The sequence below is a fragment of the Rhinolophus ferrumequinum genome, chromosome 13 (assembly GCF_004115265.2).
Source record: "Rhinolophus ferrumequinum isolate MPI-CBG mRhiFer1 chromosome 13, mRhiFer1_v1.p, whole genome shotgun sequence".
Taxonomy (NCBI): domain Eukaryota; kingdom Metazoa; phylum Chordata; class Mammalia; order Chiroptera; family Rhinolophidae; genus Rhinolophus; species Rhinolophus ferrumequinum.
The window spans coordinates 70381024-70400900 of record NC_046296.1 but is presented as its reverse complement, the minus strand read 5'-3'; the positions used below and the strand labels follow the sequence as shown (position 1 = coordinate 70400900).

At 45.1% G+C, this 19877-nt stretch overlaps 1 protein-coding gene across 15 annotated transcripts in view; it reads right to left on the bottom strand.

Moving 5' to 3' along the window:
• MYT1L (myelin transcription factor 1 like) overlaps positions 1-19877 on the bottom strand; it is a 367369-nt gene that overhangs the window by 246587 nt on the left and 100905 nt on the right. For all 15 annotated transcript variants that reach the window (XM_033124940.1, XM_033124939.1, XM_033124941.1 and 12 more), the window contains exon 3: positions 12056-12173. The gene's annotated coding sequence lies outside the window, so the exon portion shown is untranslated. The remainder of the gene's footprint in view (positions 1-12055; positions 12174-19877) is intronic.

Genomic DNA, 19877 nt, shown 5'->3' with positions numbered 1-19877 from the left:
GGTCACAGAGGCTACCTGACAGAGACGGGGATGTGACCAGGTATAAACATGACAGGATGTGTAGGAAAGAGCACGCTGGTCACTTGTCATGTTCACTGAGAAGCACGAATGTGTTTCCCTGTGGACTCTCATCCTGGGACGACACTGAGTGCAGTAAACACAGCCTCAATGTCCTCCTACAGTGATGCACGTACTTTTATAATTTAAGATGTACGAGGACAGGCAATTAAATTCGCGGACTCATCTTAGAAAAAGTGCTACGTACCTCATTGCTGAATATCACTACAGTCACCTTCGAAATACTCCCCTTGGGAAGCTATGCACCAATGCCAGTGCCTAGTCCATCCTTCAAAGCAGTTTTGGAACTCTTTTTCTGGAACGGCCATCAGAGCTGTTGTATTACCTTTGATGTCCTCAATGTCATCAAAATGTCTTCCTTTCATTATTTCCTTGATCTTCGGGTAAAGAAAGAAGTCACTGGGGCCAGATCAGGTGAGTAAGGAGGGTGTTCCAAGACAGCGATTTGTTTACTGGCTAAAAACTCCCTCACAGACAGTGCCGTGTGAACTGACTGGTGCATTGTCGTGATGCAAGAGCCATGAATTGTTGGCGAAAAGTTCAGGTTGTCTAACGTTTTCATGCAGCATTTTCAGCACTTCCAAATAGAAAACTTGGTTAACTGTCTGGTTGGTACAATTCATCATGAATAATCCCTCTGATATCAAAAAAGGTTAGCAACACTGTTGTCACAAGTTTGCGAACTTAATTGTCAGACCTTGTATGCATGTTTTATGTAAATAATTCTATTTTGGATATTGAACAAACAATAGTAAGCATGATTTAGTCCTTGATGAATCTGGCTAATTACGGTAATTGTTTATTATAATGATGCAATGATGGTACAGGGGTGTTCGAGGACACACAGGTAAATAGGTTTTGTTTGTTTCGTTTTTTCAAAGAATTAGGTTTGTATTCTTTATCTTTTAATGTTCTACCTCCCTCTTCCTTCTTTTCATGTCTTCCTTCCTGTGGTTTTGCTTTTCCAGGTCTTTCCAATGAGTCCTGTGCAGGCTCACAGTGCCTGGCACCATCTGTGCTCTGTTTGGTTTCTAACCGAACGCCTCCCTTCATGCACCTGCCTGGGTGCAGGCGGCTTGTCCACTGGGGCACAAAGCACACGGCCTCACACGGCCTCTGTGGGCCTCACCTCATTTGCTGTGTGGGTCCAAGCTCGCCGAGGTCCTCAGCACCTGACTTCTGCGTAACCCAGGTGTCAATATTGGCTCTTTTCAGTTCCGTTTACTTTCCTGTAATAGAGACCTAGCAGAATGTCTCACAGCCAGCTGCTGCTCAAGAACTGTTGACCGACGAACGACCCTTTGGTTTTCTGGGTGAGAATGAATTAAAAGAAATATGGTGTTCATAAAGTTTTGACATTTTGCTTAGTGATTTCAGAGCATGTGGGAGAAAGAGATAAGCTATGGACAGCTGACAGGTGAAATTTTCAGAAGAGCAAACACACTTTTCTCAGGAGGGAATTACAGCATTGGGACCTTTACAACTGCATCTCCACGTGTGCAAATCACATGCTGAGTGCTCTGCTCAAGCTTATGTTAATGAACCGGCACCAAACGAGCCATGGCAACATGACAGGTTCCAGGGGCCTCGTACTCAGAGTTCAGCCCAGCTCTGTGTCGAGGAAACACTTTGCCTTGGGGAGGGCTCCCGAGTGCCGGGGCTGCCTTGTCCTCCTGTGGGAACAAGGGCTGCTCAGGGCTTGTCACGTGATGCCAAGGATGGCTCTCTGACCCAAGGGAACCAGCTCAGAACATTCCACGAGATGACAGTTCATCTTTACTTGAATAGTAAGGGAGTTTGTCTCCTTTATCTGTGACATTTTTAAATGAATGTTAAGAAATAAATGTTTAAGAAAAATGGATGCAGTAAGGCTACCTTGTCCTCTCATGGACCATATTATACATACTGCCAAGTAAAGGGGGCAGGGGTACCTGAACCACACGTGCACACACACCCTCCCCATGGACACACTCGCACACACACACATTCTCTCACACACCACCCACATACAATATGCACACACTCTCACACACACAGATGCATATGACACAGATACACACACCCCACCCATGATCACACACACACACACACATTTTTCTGAACCTTCTGAAAGTGGGTAGTGGACATCATGGCTACTCACACCTAAATCTTTCAACATTTGTCTCCAACGGGGGAAAAACATTTTCCTACCTAACCCAAGTGTAATTTTAACAAGAAGAAAGTTTATTATTGTTCTAATAATAAAATACACAGTTCATATCCACATCTCGCCAGTCATCCATAATATATTCTTTGTAGCTCTTTTATGGTATAAAATGTAAGATATAAAATCACTTCCCCTTTATTATTCTAAAAAAATTCATTTATGGCCACTGCTATTTTTTCCATGTTTTTGTCACCTCACAGTTATTTCCTGAATGTTTTAGAAAACACTTCCTTTTAATAATTTTCAAACTTTGGCTTTTCAATTATAACTTTATTATTGAATAAGTGAATAAGCAATCATATAGTTCATTTTACATTTTGTAAAACAAATTTTAAATTAGAGGATTTCAGAAAGAAGAGCATGCATGAGACACTACAAGCCATGGGAAAAACTAAATTTATTAAAAGGTAATTGTGTTTAATATACATACATTGTTAAATAGGGATTCTGACAGAATTTCTGTCTGTTCTTTATTTTGTTTTTAAATATATATTTTTTAATTTTTCAATTACAGTTGATGTACAATATTAGGTTGGTGCAAAAGTAATTGTGGTTTAAAAGGTTAAAAATAATTGCAAAAACCGCAATTACTTTTGCACCAACCTAATACGTGTTTCGGGTGTATACAACACAGAGATTAGACACTGATACAACTTATGAAGTGATCCCCCCAATAAATCCAGTACCCACATGACACCACACATAAGTTATCACAATACTACTGACTACATTCCCCGTGCTGTACTTTGCATCCCCATGACTGTTTTGTAACTACCAGTTTGTCCTTCTTAATCACCTCCCCATTTCACCCATCCTCCCAACTCCCCATCTGGCAACCATCAAAATGTTCTCTGTATCTATGAGCTTGTTTCTATTTTGTTTGTTCATTTATCCTGTTCTCTAGATTCCACATATAAGTGAGATCATACGCCCCTTCTCTTTCTCTGTCTGACATACTCCACTCGGCACAATCCCCTCCAGGTCCATCCATGCTGCCGCAGATGGAAGAATCCATTCCCTTCCCTGGCCGAGCAATATTCCATTGTATAATGTACCACCTCCTCTATCCATTCTTCCATCAGTGGACACCCAGGCTGCCTCCACATCTTGGCCATTGTAAACAATGCTGCAATGAACATATGGATGCACAGGTCCCCTCAAAGTAGTGTTTTGGGTTTCTTTGGATAAATAACCCAGAAGGGGGATTACTGGGTCCTTCTTTGTCTTTTGTTATAGCCTTTATTTTAAAGTCTATTTTGTCTGGTATAAGTATTGCTTCCCCAGCCTTTTTGCTTGTTTGTTTGTTTCCCTTTTCATGAAATATCTTTCTCCATCCCTTCACTTTCAGTCTCTGTGTGTCTTTTAATCTAAAGTGAGTCTCTTGTAGGCAGCACATGTAACGGTTTTATTTTCTTATCCCTTCAACCCTTCTATGACTTTTGATTGGGGCATTCAATCCATTTACACTGAAGTAATTGTTGATAGATTTGTAGTCATTGCTATTTTATTCATATTTTTCATCTTTTTTCTTTCTTCTTCTCAAAGAAGTGCCTTTAATATCTCTTGTAATACTGGTTTGGTCATGATGAATTCCTTCAGCTTTTTCTTGTCTGGGAATCTCTTTATCTGTCCTTCAATTCTGATAGCTTTGTTTGGTAGAGTAATCTTGGTTGTAGGTCCTTGCTTTTCATCACTTTGAACATTTCCTGCCTCTCCCTTATGGCCTGCAAAGTTTCTGTTGAGAAATCAGCTGACAGTCTCTTGGGGGCTCTCTTGTAGGTAACTAATTGCTTTTTTCTCTTGCTGCTTTTAGGATCCTCTCTTTGTCTCTAACCTTTGCCATTTTAACTATGACGTGTCTTGGTGTTGGCCTCTTTGGGTTCATCTGGTTTGGGACTCTCCGTGCTTCCTGGGCTTGTATGTCCATTTCCTTCGCCAGGTTAGGGAAATCTTCTGTCATTATTCCTTCAAATAGGTTTCCAATTCCTTCCCCTCTCTCCTCTCCTTCTGGTACCCCTATGATATGAATGTTGGTATGCTTGATGTTCTCCCAGAAGCCCTTTAAGCTATCCTTTTTCAAAATGTCTTTTTCTTTTTGCTGTTTGGATTGGGTGTTTTCTACTATTTTACCTTCCTAATTGCTGATTTGATCCTCTGCTTCATCTAGTCTGCTGTTGATTCCTTCTAGTGTACTCTTCATTTCAGTTATTGTAGTCTTCATTTCTGACTGGTTCTTTTTCATGTTTTCTTCCTCCATTTTCATATTTGCTACCTCTTTGTTGAAGTTCTCCCTGAGATCACTGAGCATCCTTATAACCAGTGTTTTAAACTCTGCATCTGGTAGGTTGCTTGCCTCCATTTTGTGTAGTTATTTTTCTGGAGCTTTGTTCTGTTTGTTCATTTGGGACATGTTTCTTTGTCTCCCCATTTTGGCTGCCTCCCTGTGTTTGCTTCTGTTTTCGGTAGGGCTGCTATGTCTCCAGGTCTTAGTAGAGTGGCCATAGGTAGTAAGTGGCCTGGGGGAGCTCAGTGGCACAGTGTCCCTAGTCACATGAGCTGGGTGCTCCAGGTGCATCCCTTGTGTGGGTTGTTTGTGCTCTCCTATTGTAGTTTAGCCTTTTTTTGCTGTTTGCACATCACTGAGAGGGACTGACCCTCAGGCTGACTGGTTTTGAGGACTGGTCATGACTACAGTGCAGGAGTTGTTGTGCAGAGGCTGACCCTATGGAGGAGGATTCACTTGAGTGAGGCCCTGGTGCCTGCCCTGTGTGTCATTTGTGGAGGTGGTTGGCTGGTGTGCTGGTGTGGTCTGAAGCTGGCCACCAGGTGTGTTGGTTTTGGGAGGATTTCTGGTGCAGGCCAAGTTCAGTCTCTGCTTGTGCCCTGACTGGGGCCACATGGTATGAGCTCCAAAGTGACCTGCAGATGGTTGTCACTTGTGCTGGGCTTGAAGGTGCCTGAAAGAGGCTAAGCTGTGAACTGAGGTTGGCTGCCATTCATGCCAGGCTTGGGGCTGCTTAGCAAGAGGAATGGGGCACAGTGCTGTTTGGGGTTTGTGAACCTTTAAGAGATTTTAGGAAAAGCCACAGTATGAGCCAAGGCAGGTTATTTGTAAGGATAAAGCCCCTGGAAGCAGCTTGGATGGGCTTACAAAAGTTGGGTGAGAGGGGTTCTCAGGGAATCACCGGGGCAGGGCGAACATTGTTAGCTAGGTTGATGGAGCCTCAGATATGACACCCATCTGCACATGCAGCTGTGTAGGGTGAGGGTTCAGCAAAGGAACAATGGATTCTGCCAGCACCTCTGTCTGGGAGAAAGATGCCTCTCCAACCCTTACCCGGAAGCCAGGCAATTCAGTTCCTTCCCGGATGTCTCTGGTGCCTTTTGAGCTGCTGCCCCAGCATTGGAGCTCAGAGTAAGTGAATTCATCAGTGAGTAAGTCCGTGCATGGTCCTTTAAGAGGATCACCTGACACTCCAGCCGCCCTCTATCTCACTCAGCCACCATCCCCACCAGTTTTCACATTCAGAGGTTATAGGGACTTCTCTTCCCCATAACTGGGGAGCCTGATGTGGGGCTGGGACCCTTTGCTCCTCAGGGGTACCTCTGAAGCTGAGATATCCCTCCCAAGTTTTAACTGCTAAACGTGGGTGTGAGACTAGCCCATTCTTCATCTCTGCCCCTCCTGCCAGTCTCAACACGGCTTCTTCTGTACATCCTTAGTTGTAGGACTCTGTTTAGCTAGACTTCAGATAGTTCTCAGTGATGTTTGTTCTATAGTTTAGGTGTAATTTTCATGTAGTCTGGAAGGAGGCCAGCACAGCATATATCTACTCCGCCATCTTGACCAGAACTCTTCTGTCCCTTGTTTTATTCATTTCCTCCGTTAGCTTCTTGGTGGCCCTCCTCTCTCCTCCCTCCTCCATCTTTTCCTTCCATCCTTTCTTCCTTCCCTCCCTGCTCCCTTCTTTCGTTTATATTCACATGGTATAAAAATAAATAAAAAATGAATGAGTGAATAAAAATAATAAAAACTTCCCCTTAATCCTGTCTGTTTCTGTATTGTTAACTATACACATTAACATATCTATCAGCGTCTTGTCTATCCTTCTAGAAATTTTATGCAAATACAAGCAAATATATGTGTTTGTATTTCTGCTCTTCTGCATCTTGCTTTTTTTCTTTAACAAACTGTTCTTCAAATCTTTCTACATCAGTTCATAGAGCACTTCTTCATTTTTTACACAGCTGCATTGTAAGTGAAGGCACTTTGATTTGAATAACAGAAAGCATAACACAGATGTAAATCGGATTACTTCTGCCTTAATCTTTTACAGGAAAGTTAGTACACCGTGGTCCTTTATAATTAATGACAATCGCTGTAAGTTAAGGATTTGAGCTGTGTGCTAGCCACTGCGCACTATGTGTTACATATATTATTTTATGCCTTCTTCATCAATGCTAACAAGCAGAAAAGATGCTCCTACTTTAGAGATGGAAAAACTGAGGTTCCAAGAGACCGAGTGCTTCCCTGGCTGTGCTGTGAAGTGCTTCACAATCACTCCTCCCAGTTGGCTGTGCTACCAAGTCCACATCTTGCCTTGATTGGCACACTCTGCTTCACAGCCCCACGTCCACATAGCCCTGCCCTGGCTGAGCACCTGAGCAACTGCCTGGAGTCCCCTGCCTAGCCCCTCCAATCCATCCTTCACACTGTCTTTGTCAAGGGAAGGTCAGCTCATGTCTCCTCCTTGCTTAAAATCACCATGGTCTCTCAGGATCTACAGAACTTAACCTGATCTCACAGGACCCCACATCCTCTCCTGCTCCCACTCTCAAACCACTGGATCCTTTCAGATGCTAGTGAGATGCTGGAAATACCCATGTCTGTCAGAAATGTGCACAGGCATTCCACTCCCAATTAAACAGTTAAACGTGAGCAGCTTTGTGGCAGAATTCTATGATTCCATATTTATATCCACGATGTCTGACTCAAAAATATGTTACATAAATGCACAGACTTGTAAATTTATGTGTATGGATGACACTTGAAATAATTTATTCAACAATATGTTTTATTTAAAAGTTAGGCATTTACTTCCTTTAGGTATAAATTAATTACCGTGTTTCCCCGAAAAGAAGACCTAGCCAGACAATCAGCTCTAATGCATCTTTTGGAGCAAAAATTAATATAAGACCTGGTCTTATAGTAACATTTTAATATTAATAAAATTATAGGAAAATTTTACTATAAGACTGGGTCTTATATAATATAATATAATATAATATAATATAATATAATATAATATAATATAATATAATGTAAGTAATATAATATGGGTCTTACTTTAGTTTTTGCTCCAAAAGACACATTAGAGTACAATATAATATAATGTAATATAATGTAATACAATATAATATAATATGGGTCTTATTTTAGTTTTTGCTCCAAAAGACACATAAGAGTATAATATAATGTAATATAATATAATATAATATAATATAATATAATATAATATAATATAATATGGGTCTTATTTTAGTTGTTGCTCCAAAAGACACTTTAGAGCTGACTGTCCAGCTAGGTCTCATTTTCGGGGAAACAGGGTACCCTCCCTTCACTTGCACCTCTAAGAAACAGAATCAGAAACACTCAACAAAATAGATGACTTCAACTCAGTGGGCTTAGAGTTTGTACATTTGACTGTGGCATTTGCAGAAAGTAAAGATGGATGTTCAAGAAAGCTTCAGGTAAGAGGGTGTTTGATGGAAAAGGCCAAAGATGGTAACCATAAGCAAATGCACTGGATTTCATGTAAAAGAGTAATACATGCACTCACCAGGAAACGGCAAAAAGTGAAAAGTAAATTTTCCTACCACCTTTGACACCCTCCAGTTAAAAAAAACCCCAAGACATACATGTATGTAAATACTCATGCACAAACATATTTAACTATGGTTCTGTTATATAAATGTTGGGACACAGCACAGAAAGTTCTGCACCTGTCTAAGGCCATACCACCCTGAACGCGCCTGATCTCGTCTCATCTCGGAAGCTAAGCAGGGTCAGGCCTGGTTAGTAGTTGGATGGGAGAAAGTTCTGCACCCTACCTTTCAGACCAGGTAATTCTCTATGAGCTCCTTATGTATCATAAACATGTAACTACAAGCCTTCCCGAGGTACATTCATTCATTCATTCATTCACTGACAGCCACGGCTCAGCACACAGAGCCAGTGCTGTCTGATATAAGGGGAGTCCACTGCCCATTTCAAAAACAGCACAGCTGCTCAACGGTGCTAAACTAGCTTCTGTTTCAAGGCCTAATATTAGTGCTTTATATCTCATTTAATCCTTAGAGCAGGCCCGTTGAGAAGAAATTATCTTGTCCATGACACTGATGGGGAAACCAAGGCTCAGATTCAAAGAGTTAAATAACTTCTCCAAAATTACACAAATGATATGCTAGCATCAGGGTTTGTTTCCTGGTCTGACTGCCTCCAAGTTTTTACCCAAATTTCTACTTGACATTAAACTACTCGTGGAACTAGCCGACCTTTCTTTTCTTAACTACTTAGGGCAACAAGGCAGGAGCACACATCTTTAGATTGTGCTTCTGCCATTTTTGTTCTGTTCATTATCTCCTATTCTGATGTAGTCTGAGATAATTTATTAACTATCAAAATCTGCTTTAAAGATATATGCATTCTAGCAAATCATTTCAGTGGAAATGTCAATTAATGTTCTGGATTTTGACTAAATGATTTATGCTACTAATTCACATCCCAAATAAGATAAAAAGTTGGAGGCAGTCATAAAATAGCTTTTAGAAAAATAACCTATGGCATCATTAAAGTCTTTTTCCAAGATTAACCCCTTCTTCATGCTTCTGATGGATGATCTATTGCAATTTGAAATAATTCTCTTTTGAATTTGGTGTTTTATTCCCTATGTCCCCTGCATTTTTGTTTGGGATTTACAGAGCATTGGGGAAAGCTGATGGGTGACATTTTACCGAGTTGTGTGGAGGTGCCCTGCACAGTAGCCCAGCTCCTATACTGTGTATGGACACCACTAATCACTCTATGGGACATGTCCTCTTTCGGTTTGGAGTTTGACACACGTACCTCCTGTGTGTCTACGTGGGACAATACCCCTGGAGATTGGTTTGATTAGATTGTATATCCCACACAATTTTCAGAATGATTTCAGGATATTCCTTGGCAGAACGGTTCGTACAGACATGAAAATACTAGAAAATTCTCTCCTCTTTAAATACGACGGGTTTCCTGGACGCTGCCCTGACGTCCGCTCACAGAACCTTCCTGTAAGCTCTGTACAGCTGTGTCTCAGCTCAGGCCTGGCGACTCAGCTCCCACATAAGCCACGTGCTCGTCAGTGGAGCAACACGCCTGCGGACGACGACTTTACATGCTGCTGAGTGAGTTTGTGAGTAAGGAAATTTGGAAAGAGAGTAAGAATTATATGCTCTTTTCAAAAAATGACAGGGTAATTGAGGAACTCTTGATTCACATATTTACCAAGGGCTAGCGAACCCCTGCCCGAGGGTGCCTCCCGTAGCTGCAGGTTTCCTCGAGCATCCTGGCACCAGGCTGCCCATTTGTCCACACACTGCCTGTGGCTGCTCTCCTGGCACAATGGCAGGCTTGAGCGGCTGCTGCAGAGACCACATGCCCACGAAGCCTGGAACATCTACTACCTGGCCCTTCACAGAAATGTGCCCACCCTGATCTATGCAATGTGATGATTTACACACTTTTGATCTGTAGGTGATCATGGGAAGAGTCGTACCTTGTTCCCAGAAGCCACTGTCACAACACATCAGGATTCCCATTTTGAATACCCATCTGTTTCAGTCCACTGTTTGATTTCATCCCCATGGGCTGAAGTATTTATGACACACAGCAAATAAATGCCCATTATCCCCCAGAGCCAGACTTTCAAGAACGAATGAATCAAAAGTACCCGGAATGTACAGGGTGCACACATGCGCATAAGCACCTCTGTGCAGCTGTCTCGCGTTGACCGTCCACTGTGAGACCATCACCACAACTCTGCCCCTGAGACATGCTGACCTGCAGTAAGACTGAGTGAACTTACACACGCGCAAGACCCGCAAATGAACACGCAGCAACGGTCATGCTGTTGCTATTCCTGTCATCTGACTGACTGAGGGCCGAGGGGATTGTCAGGAGGCCGTAAAGATCATCTCACACCCAGAAGTATCTACTGACTCCAGGGGCTGCTTGGGTGTTCAAGACACATACACGTATGGTCATGTGTGGACAGGTTTTGGTCAAGAGTGCGACACAGGAGGAGATCAGTGTCTGCTGAACCTTGTACCTCTTTACCTTCTCTGAACAAGTCCAACCGGCCTGTCCACCTTGAAAACCACACGTGATGACGCTGCAACTGAGAAGCCTATTCAAGGCCAAGTATAAACAAGGATTTTTCTTTGAAAACCAGCTTATTGTTTGGTTTCATTCATGTTAAGATTTGTATTTGAATGCTTTATAGTAAAGTATGTTGATAATCATCATTTAAATGTGAACACTAGACTCCATGCCAGAAATACCAACAAATCTACATTTAAATATTAAAGCCTTTTAAAATATCGCATTACACATTCTTTAACTTACGACTAAAACTAAACGAGATTAGATAAAACAAGACAGCCTATATGCATGAAACACCTACAATTTAGAAACCGGAACTGACTTTAAACTAAAGTATGAGTTTAACACTCAGTGTGAACAGGTTTTATTTTTTTTAATTCCAGGGAAATGACAATTAAACAGAATGCCTTCCTCAAACCGAACCAATGAGGGTAGTGGGTTTCTTCAGAGAAAGTGAAGAGGGCATAGTCGAGGAAATAATTAGAACAACTGTGACCTATTATAGCAGTTCATAAAGCTCCTAAGGATTGCAGCACTCACAAGACTGCAGCATATGGAAGACAATCCCAGGCTCTAATTTCCATGTAGCAGCAAGTAGTTCTATTACCAGACAGACGAATGGGGGAGTCGGCAGACAAACAAATGACTATCACACAGTGAACTTTAAAAGACATGCCCGAGCTTCCCCACAGAGCACCCTAAGAAAACACTCTTTCACCAGCAAAGTCATGTGGTAAAACAGGCTCCTGAATGTGAGCCTTGACATGTTCATACCACAGCTTTTGAAGGCATTTGCATGCACACATTCAGAAGCCGAGACTCTGAGAGGTAGGGTTGTAGTCACTGTACAATCATGTGGATCCCAGCCTATGTGAGTCCCTGCAAAGTTGTCCTTTCGGGCAGCAATCACTCAACATATGCCAACACCCACCCCAAACCTCCAAACCACAATTAGCAAACTTGACTAAAATTACTGGCTTTACTAATCAGTTACTTCCGCAGCAAGCATGGATTTCGTTTGCAGTGACTCAAAATGGAACATTTCCATCCGAGGGTCCAATACCACTTCCTCACTGGCAACCCCAGGACACCTCACAGTGCCCAGAGGGATGCCCACCCCTTGGCGGCCCCATGGAGCTCTAGTAGCAAGAACAATATATGTATCACCTAATTTAACAGCAAATGGGTCTTTTCACCATGAACTGTCTGTTTGGAGACGATGCACAATAGACATTTTAAGTACCTCCCAGAAGCCAGGAGACAGCAGGAAGCTGAGAAGTGACACAGAGCAGCAAGTGGGGAGGGCACAGGAATAGGACCCTGGCCAGCTCCCGAGACAGCTGAGGGCCTGGTACCTGAACTCAGTGGCCGGAGGGCACGGTCTGCGTCACGTGTCGCTCCCTCCCTCAGTCCGTCAGAGTTCCGAGATGCCCACCGAACATGCTGTCACCAGTTCTCCTTCCGGTTCATTTTCTAAAGGGCAAAACAACAACACAACAATATAATACGTAACTGGAGACTGACAAGAATTCTCTCCTTAGTGTTACTGTACTTACAACAAAGAGTGACGTTTAAAGACAGGTAACTGCCATTAAGGAATGTGTAAACGATGACATGAGAGGCCGTCATGGACAAGCAGACAACGCTTTTAAACATTTAGTTAATTTACTCTAAAATACAAGATATTCAGCAGTTTTCAAAGTCTAGGTTTGAAGCTAAAAAAACTAAGTGTTCTTAATACTTAGATGGACCAATTACCAGTCAATTTGTAAGATTACTCCTTTTTTAACACTGTGATGCAGTTAAGAAACAATTTAATAAGCGAGAAACACTTTAGATGTGTAATTATTTCTTGGAAATAATGCGACTTCATTCATAACAAAATATAATCTGGTGATGACAAGGGTGGCTCCAAATGTCAGTTCAATTTTGTTTTAGTAGAACAACAAAAGACATTATTTCCACTAATATGAATTTAGAATTTATTAACTTTCCATCAAGATTTTCTGCAATATTGCGTGTTAGGAACTACTGACTGTTCTAATTGGAAAATAAAATACCCCGATTATTTCAAACTCTGCCATCAGAGACAGAATTTATTTTGTTTACAAAGAAGAGATGAACTAGAATACAGGACGTGGAGAGGGCGAGCTGCCTCAGTCGTTGAAGCCGTTGTTTCTGGCACAAAGCTCCGAGCTCCGTGCCCTCATTACACTGAGTCGGGGCAGGGACTGAGAAGTATTAATGGGCAGCAGTGAAGTGCGTCAGGCAAACTAAGGCCCGAGGGCCTCCTTGCTGTTCCACCAGCACTACCCTAAACCATCTAAAAGACACCGGTACCTCGCCAGAAAGGAAACTCAGGGCACTTAGCAAGGGCGATTTGAAATAAGACAACGCACGATTGCCTACGAAATACACAGGCAGCCTGCAAAACGCAAGCAGGACAAATTTTACTATTTCCCCTAACAAGAATTTACCAAGACAAACACATAAAGAACAGAATAATTTAGAAATATACACATGGAGCTAGAAAGGTTTTTAAACTACCCTGAAAAATCAAGGTTGAAAAACAGAATGTTAGTAAGTGTGTTTCGTGTCAAAGTCCAGATTTTAATTCAGAGTTACTCTGTAATAGCTCTAAATATATTAAGCTTTTGATACAAATTATGATTTGCAATTTTATTTATAGCAAATACGATGATCTATAACAGAAAATGTCTGAGGAGAACTATGGTTTGTGGCCTTTTCCTGTCGACACTACTCAACACACACACGCCCACCTGCATGCACATACACGTACACATGATACAATGCAAGAAATTCTTCTCAACGCTGATTTTTCTTCCATGTACAACATGATTTGTAAATGTCACTTCCTACCAGGCAGACACCCCAAACATCGTCCTATCAAACACAGCACCTCCAAATCATCTCGACTCAGAAGTGAGTGCCCGCCAGGACGAATGGCGACACCATCCCCACCGCTCACTGTCCTCGCAGGATTAAGGAGCCGCGTACATGCAGCAACCCCATATCTGCGCCCCACGGAAGATAAGTGCGTGCTTAGAGGACATCTGTGGCCACTGGCCTCTGTTACTTTAACTTTCTGAAATCCAGACCTGCTCTCTCCATCAGAATCTACTACAGCAGCCTCATATAAAACTTGACATTATTGATTTGGAAATCATTATATAATGGTTTAAAAATATCATTATTCTTTGCATGAAATATTAAATATACCCACTGTCATATTTATGCAGTAGTTCTAGATTAGCAAGACCCATATTAGCCAATATTGGTGTGAACTCTCTGAGTCACTGAACTCTCTGAAGGTCAGGTTACTGTCTGACAGTAACAGGGTTGGGCTAAAAATGTCAAGTGTCTCCTTCAGCTCCAGAATCCTGAGTCCCCAGTGCCTTGCAATGCTGCCACAGCTGCGAGTTCTTGGGCCAGTGAACAATCTGTACTGGGAGTGCCCGCCTCTCATTTGTGAATTTGCTCAGGTCACCTCTGTTTGTTTACACAGCGGGTCACGTTGACAGCTTGGAATGTCGGCTAAGTGACACCAAGGAATGCGTACAAATGCCTTTCTGCCCAGAGGTGCGCCTAGCAGCACCCTGCTGATGACAGAGCAGGAGGTCCGGGGCACCCTCTTGCCTGGAAGCTCCGCCCCTCCCCCTGCCCAGAGCAGGAGGGGCTTCTGTGACCTTTCTAGCAGGTGTCAGCTCACTGAGCTGTGGACACTCCTGTCCCTGCGTCTCTGTTCCCTGCGATTTCTTGCTGTCAGAGACCTTTGGATTCACCGAGTCATGCTTAAATGACACACGCGCCTCCCTTCTGGAACCCTGGGTCATGGTTGCAGGACCACCTGCCAGTGGAAATGGTTCTGGTCTTCTTGTTTCCTTCCTAAATGTTTTATGCAAACTTGGTTCAAATGAGGGCTGTTTTGACAGTGCCTGTTCCTCAGACTTACACCACGGAACAGGAAGAGCTGGCCAAGTTCCCCCAGTACGGGAGGATCAGGCAGCCTCAGGTGAGCGTCCAGGAGCAAACCCATAGGCCTCTGGCCTGACCTGGCTTCCCTGAACCCAAGCCTCTGTGTGTCTGAACGGGAACCTGCTCTCTGGAAGGTCCTGTGTGCACTGCAGTGGTCACACTGGGCTTGCATAATGTTCAGCAGAGAAGAGTGCCCTCCTGGCCCCCGTGCGCCCTCCTGGTCCCCAGGTGCCCTCCTGGCCCCCGTGCACCCTCCTGGTCCCCAAGTGCCCTCCTGGCCCCTGTGCACCCTCCTGGTCCCCAGGCGCCCTCCTGGCCCCTGTGCGCCCTCCTGGTCCTCATGCGCCCTCCTGGTCCCCGTGCGCCCTCCTGGTCCCCAGGTGCCCTCCTGGCCGCGGGTGTCCTCATGGGTCTGCACATACGCCTGCTGCCTTCCGCTTGTTTCCGCCTGGTCTCTACCTACCAGTAGAATCGAGCTCAGCAGCTGGGTTGAGACGGGCACTTTTTGCCAGCAGGAATGCAGTGGGTTAGGGTTAGGGTTAGGGTTAGGGTTATGGTTAGGGTTCTCCTTCAGTCTTTCCGTGTTCAACAGAGGGGCTGAGTCCCCTGGTGCCGCATGAAATACAGTTTAGTGGACCACACCCTGCCTACAGTCTCCGTTCTAGAATATGCTCAGGAGAAGGTGTTCAGCGTCCAGCTGGCGATGACATTTAGAACACGTCCACTCCAGTTTTTCAGAGAAAAGAACGATGATCATTACCAGAAGTAAAGGTGACAAGGAAGAGGAATGTGCGTCAGAGAAGTAACCGAACGAGGGTATGGAAGGAGCAGTAGCAGAAAGCGAGAAGAGCGTGTACTGATTTTAGAACCACCTTCTCGCCAGGCCTTTCTGGGTTCTGAATCGAATCCGTCACACAGCTGCCCAGTGACCTCGGATACTGAGCACCGGGATGTATTTTGGACAATTTAGAAGGTCCCACCGCACCCACGCCCCCAACATGGCCCTCCCAACCTCAGTATTTCCCAGAGTGTCAACCAAACCTCTTAGCAAGGAACCACTGAGGCCAGCATGTTAGCTGACAACGTAACAGGACACCGGGAAATGCACCTTGCAACTTCGAGCTTTTACAGCTAAAGCATCATATGCACGATCTGGGCTTCAGTGACCCTCGGGTTACTAGGGATTCCTAGGCTTAGACCCGGCTATAAATCCACTATCTCATTGGTTCTGGAACCAGCACCATTAGGGGTTCCCACGGGGACTTTCAGGGAGCGCTTCCCACACAGAGGAAAGGGCACTGAGGCTGTAGCCTACCTGGGTGAGGTGGCAGGCGGTGGGCAAGCCTCTACTGTGCAAAGGGAAGGAAACCAGCTTGGTTTCAGGATCTTGGCCGTGTGCACCACGACTCAGAGTGTGCACCCATCACGTGACAGTCGCAGCTCCTGTACCAATCATGATTTAGTCACAGGCGTGCACACACAGGTGCACGGAATTGCCCAATGCAGCCATGTAGAGTCAAAAACGGAAGCCATCAGTGGTGGACAGGTGGGGCTCTTATAAGTGATCTAGGATTGCTGACTATGTTTTGACACGGCAGGGTCACTAAGACGTACCTGGAAGTGACAAACACATGGCACAGAGCAGCACATACAGCTGCCCACATATGCACACCAATGCTAATCAATACCCAAAAATGCATTTTACATTTACATGTGTACATATGCAAATGAATGCAAAACGTCTAGGATGGCTCCAGACACAATGGCTAACAGATGCTATGTTTGGAAAAAGCAGTGGGATTTTGAGGACTAAGGACTTTCACGTTCTGCCTTAAATAGTTCTGTTTATATTTTATTGACAAAGGAAATTCATGTAACATTGATGTGACAAAACAAACTGAAAAAACATGACGATCGTTTCACATATCTACCACTACTTTCAGAAGTTATGTATCAACTACTGTAAAGAATGACTAATAAATTCAGGTTAAAAAATTATACTTCCAAAGTCACATAATAATTACAAGCAACTTGAACTCTCCAGAGCCCAAAGCATTCATTGCTTCACAGTATACTTGTCACCGGTCCTGGGATCTGCTTACTGTTTGCACACCAATCAACAATGCTACAAGAAATCACAGTTAGGCCCCATTAGATCATCTTAGCTCATTTAACAAAATCCTCCCAGATTAAGCAAAATGGTATAGAAAGGCAAATTAACGCGGAGGCAATGAAAACAAAGGCCACTCAGCCTGTGTCAGGAGGAAAGGGTGGCTTTGGACACCCAAGGACTGTCCTCCGGCCCTGCGCCAGCCACAGGGCCACCAGCAGTTGGACCCCCAGCCTCCCTCTGCCTCGTCACTTCGTCACTTTGGCTGTGAGCCTATGGCCACTCGGGGAGACAGCATTTATCACGCAGGCACAGCCCCAGCAACAAGCACACACGCAGAGAGGCTTCTGGACCTTTGAATGTTAGATGAAGGTGACTCTACAGATAGGGCTGTTGCTGCCGGTTTGAAGACTTGGACGCTGAAGTCGGGGAGAACTAAGCAACCTGCCCAGACGACACGCAAGTCAGAGCAGGTCCAGGAGCAGGTCCCTGCCCCAACTATGTGAAAACCCTCGCAGAGAAATCTAAGCTCATTGCACTGATAACACCGAGCGGAGGTTGTCAGGGCACCTGAGGCCGCTGAGGGGAGGGGCAGCAGGCGCCGCAGGGCAGGGTTAGGGGGTCGCAGCTCCCACCGCAGGACGTCACTTGTCGGGGTGGCGGGGGGGGGGGGGGGAGAACTGAGGATGCCAGAACGCACGCCCACGCACGCACCACTGGCAGAATGCTATAGGCTGGGGACGCAGAGTGGGTACACCCCTCCACTAAGGCTTTCAGGCGCATGTCCTCTGTGCAGCAGTGAGACAAGTGGTTCCCAGAGAAATCGCAGCTTTCCACCAAGCAATGTCCAAAGAGACCCCGATCGAGGCCCCACCCCGCAGGTCTTTCTTTCCTCAGACACCCAGGTCTGGATTCTAATGACCTCTGAGCTCGGTTCACTTCACCTCCCCACCTGGCCCCTAACCCTGTTCCTTCTCTTCCTACCCTGTGGAAAGAATCTTTAAAACCAGGGCTTCTATTCTGAAATAGCACGGCTCAGAAATAAGTCAACTCAATACTAATCAGTTATCATCATTACAACATCTCCTATTCATCACAATTCAAAGTCCACAGTGTTCCCCGCACACATCGTAAATGACGCCCATTTGACCGACGAGCAAACTCAAGTTCAGAGAGCACTGCTTTAGCTAGTAAGAGCTGGGAAGAGGCAGAGTGGAGCTAAAACCATTCTCCTTAGCCTGGCTCCCAAGGTCTTGTAAAGCTTGGTAACAAATTAGCTCTTAAATCGTGAGTCTCACTACTGCCCTATGTGACCTTTGGCTGAAGACCTTTTATTTTCTCTGTGTCTCGGAAAACAGAGGCCACTTTCTCACTTAGGTCCACATTATTCTATGTAAGTATCACCGGTTTTCCAGCGGTCCCATCCAAACCCACCATTTATGTATTCAGACTTCCCAGATCATTCGGCCCTCAGATCGTTACCCTGTGAATTACGACCACGGCACCCTCGCGCCAATCCTCATACATCAAACATCGATGTTCACATTTCATCTGACATCACTAGCTGACTCTTCAGTTGTTTCCTGCTTCTGCTGCTGCTTTTGTTATTGTTATAAAAGAGGCAAGTTTCTTGAAGGCAGAGTGTGTTCATCTGTGTATCATGAGGGGCCAGGAGAGAGGCGATGTGTTAAATGATGAATTTCAGTGACGACGATGCCATTAACAACAGTCGTAGTCAGTGGGCTGGGGTCCCTGGCCACACAGAGGCTCACGATGCTGGGAGGACTCGTGTAAGTACTCAGCACACATTACGTACCCCTAAATATTATTGTCAGTTGGGAAAATACCAGCTATTTGTCTTAGTCTCTTTGAGCTGCTAGAACAAGGCAGCGCAGACTGGGTGACGGCGAGCCCGAGATGAGGGTGCCAGCCTCGTCAGGTGCGGGCCCTCCTGGGTGTCCTCACGGGGGCAGGGCCAGGGAGCAAGCTGGGGTCTCGTTAGGAAGGCACCGATCCTGTTCACGAGGGTGACCCCACCGCCTCCCCACCTCCCCAAGTCCCCCCGTCCGGATACCATCGCCTTGGGGACTAGGATTTCAACACGTGAATTCTTTTGGGGGGCACAACCACTCAGAGCACAGAACCCTCTTGGAAAGATGGGGAGGCTGTGGGACAGAAACAAACCTTTCCAGGTGATGGCATTTGGATGACGATGCTGTTGTGTCCCTGAAAGCCCTGAGCACAGGGCACGGGGACGCTGCTCACTCTGCAGAGAGAAATGCATTTGCAGAAAGGTGCGCTCCCCACGGGCACAGAGCCCTATGGGAACGCTCACTGGACACGCACACACTCCATCCTGTCAGGGCCCCGGGACCCTGGGGGACACACTTCCAGAGCGACAGTCACATCCCAGTCTGACTCCACTGTACCTGGGGAACTATGACCAGGGAGAAAGGCAACCAGAGTTGCAAGGTGGAGAGGACACATGTGGACACATCCGCCTGTGGGATGGGGTTAGAGGAGCTTGGGAAGGATCTTAACTCAGACAGTTACAGCAGGACCCAGGCCAACCTCCAAAACCCTTACACTGGGGACCCGTGCCTTTGAGCATTAGTCTTTTTTGAAGAATTTGTCTTTATAAAGTACAAACCATCCTAAGATACCTAATACTGTAAGTCACTACTGATTAAAAAAAATATTTCTCTCTCTCTCTCTCTTGCTCATTTTTAATCTCTCTTTTCGACAAGGGAGGACACCAGAGTGTAGCGATTACAAGGATTTGGAAGTAGGATTTAGGGAGAGGTGGAGACTTCAAAGCATGTTTTGGCCCCGATTTATTAAAGCACAGTATTGCGGCGATTGCACACTTTGCAGCGACTGTAAAGGCGCTCTCCGTGCTCTGTCCTGCACTGTCTGTTGGGGAATCTCCCCGCAGGTCCTGGGAAGGACGAGGAGTCTGGGAACCCCTGGCTGTCGGCCACAACACCAGGAAAGCACAGAACCTGCTCAGCCCAGGACAGCAGGAACTGAGACACATAAGCAGACGTGAGAGAAAGCGAGCGGGAGCCAGG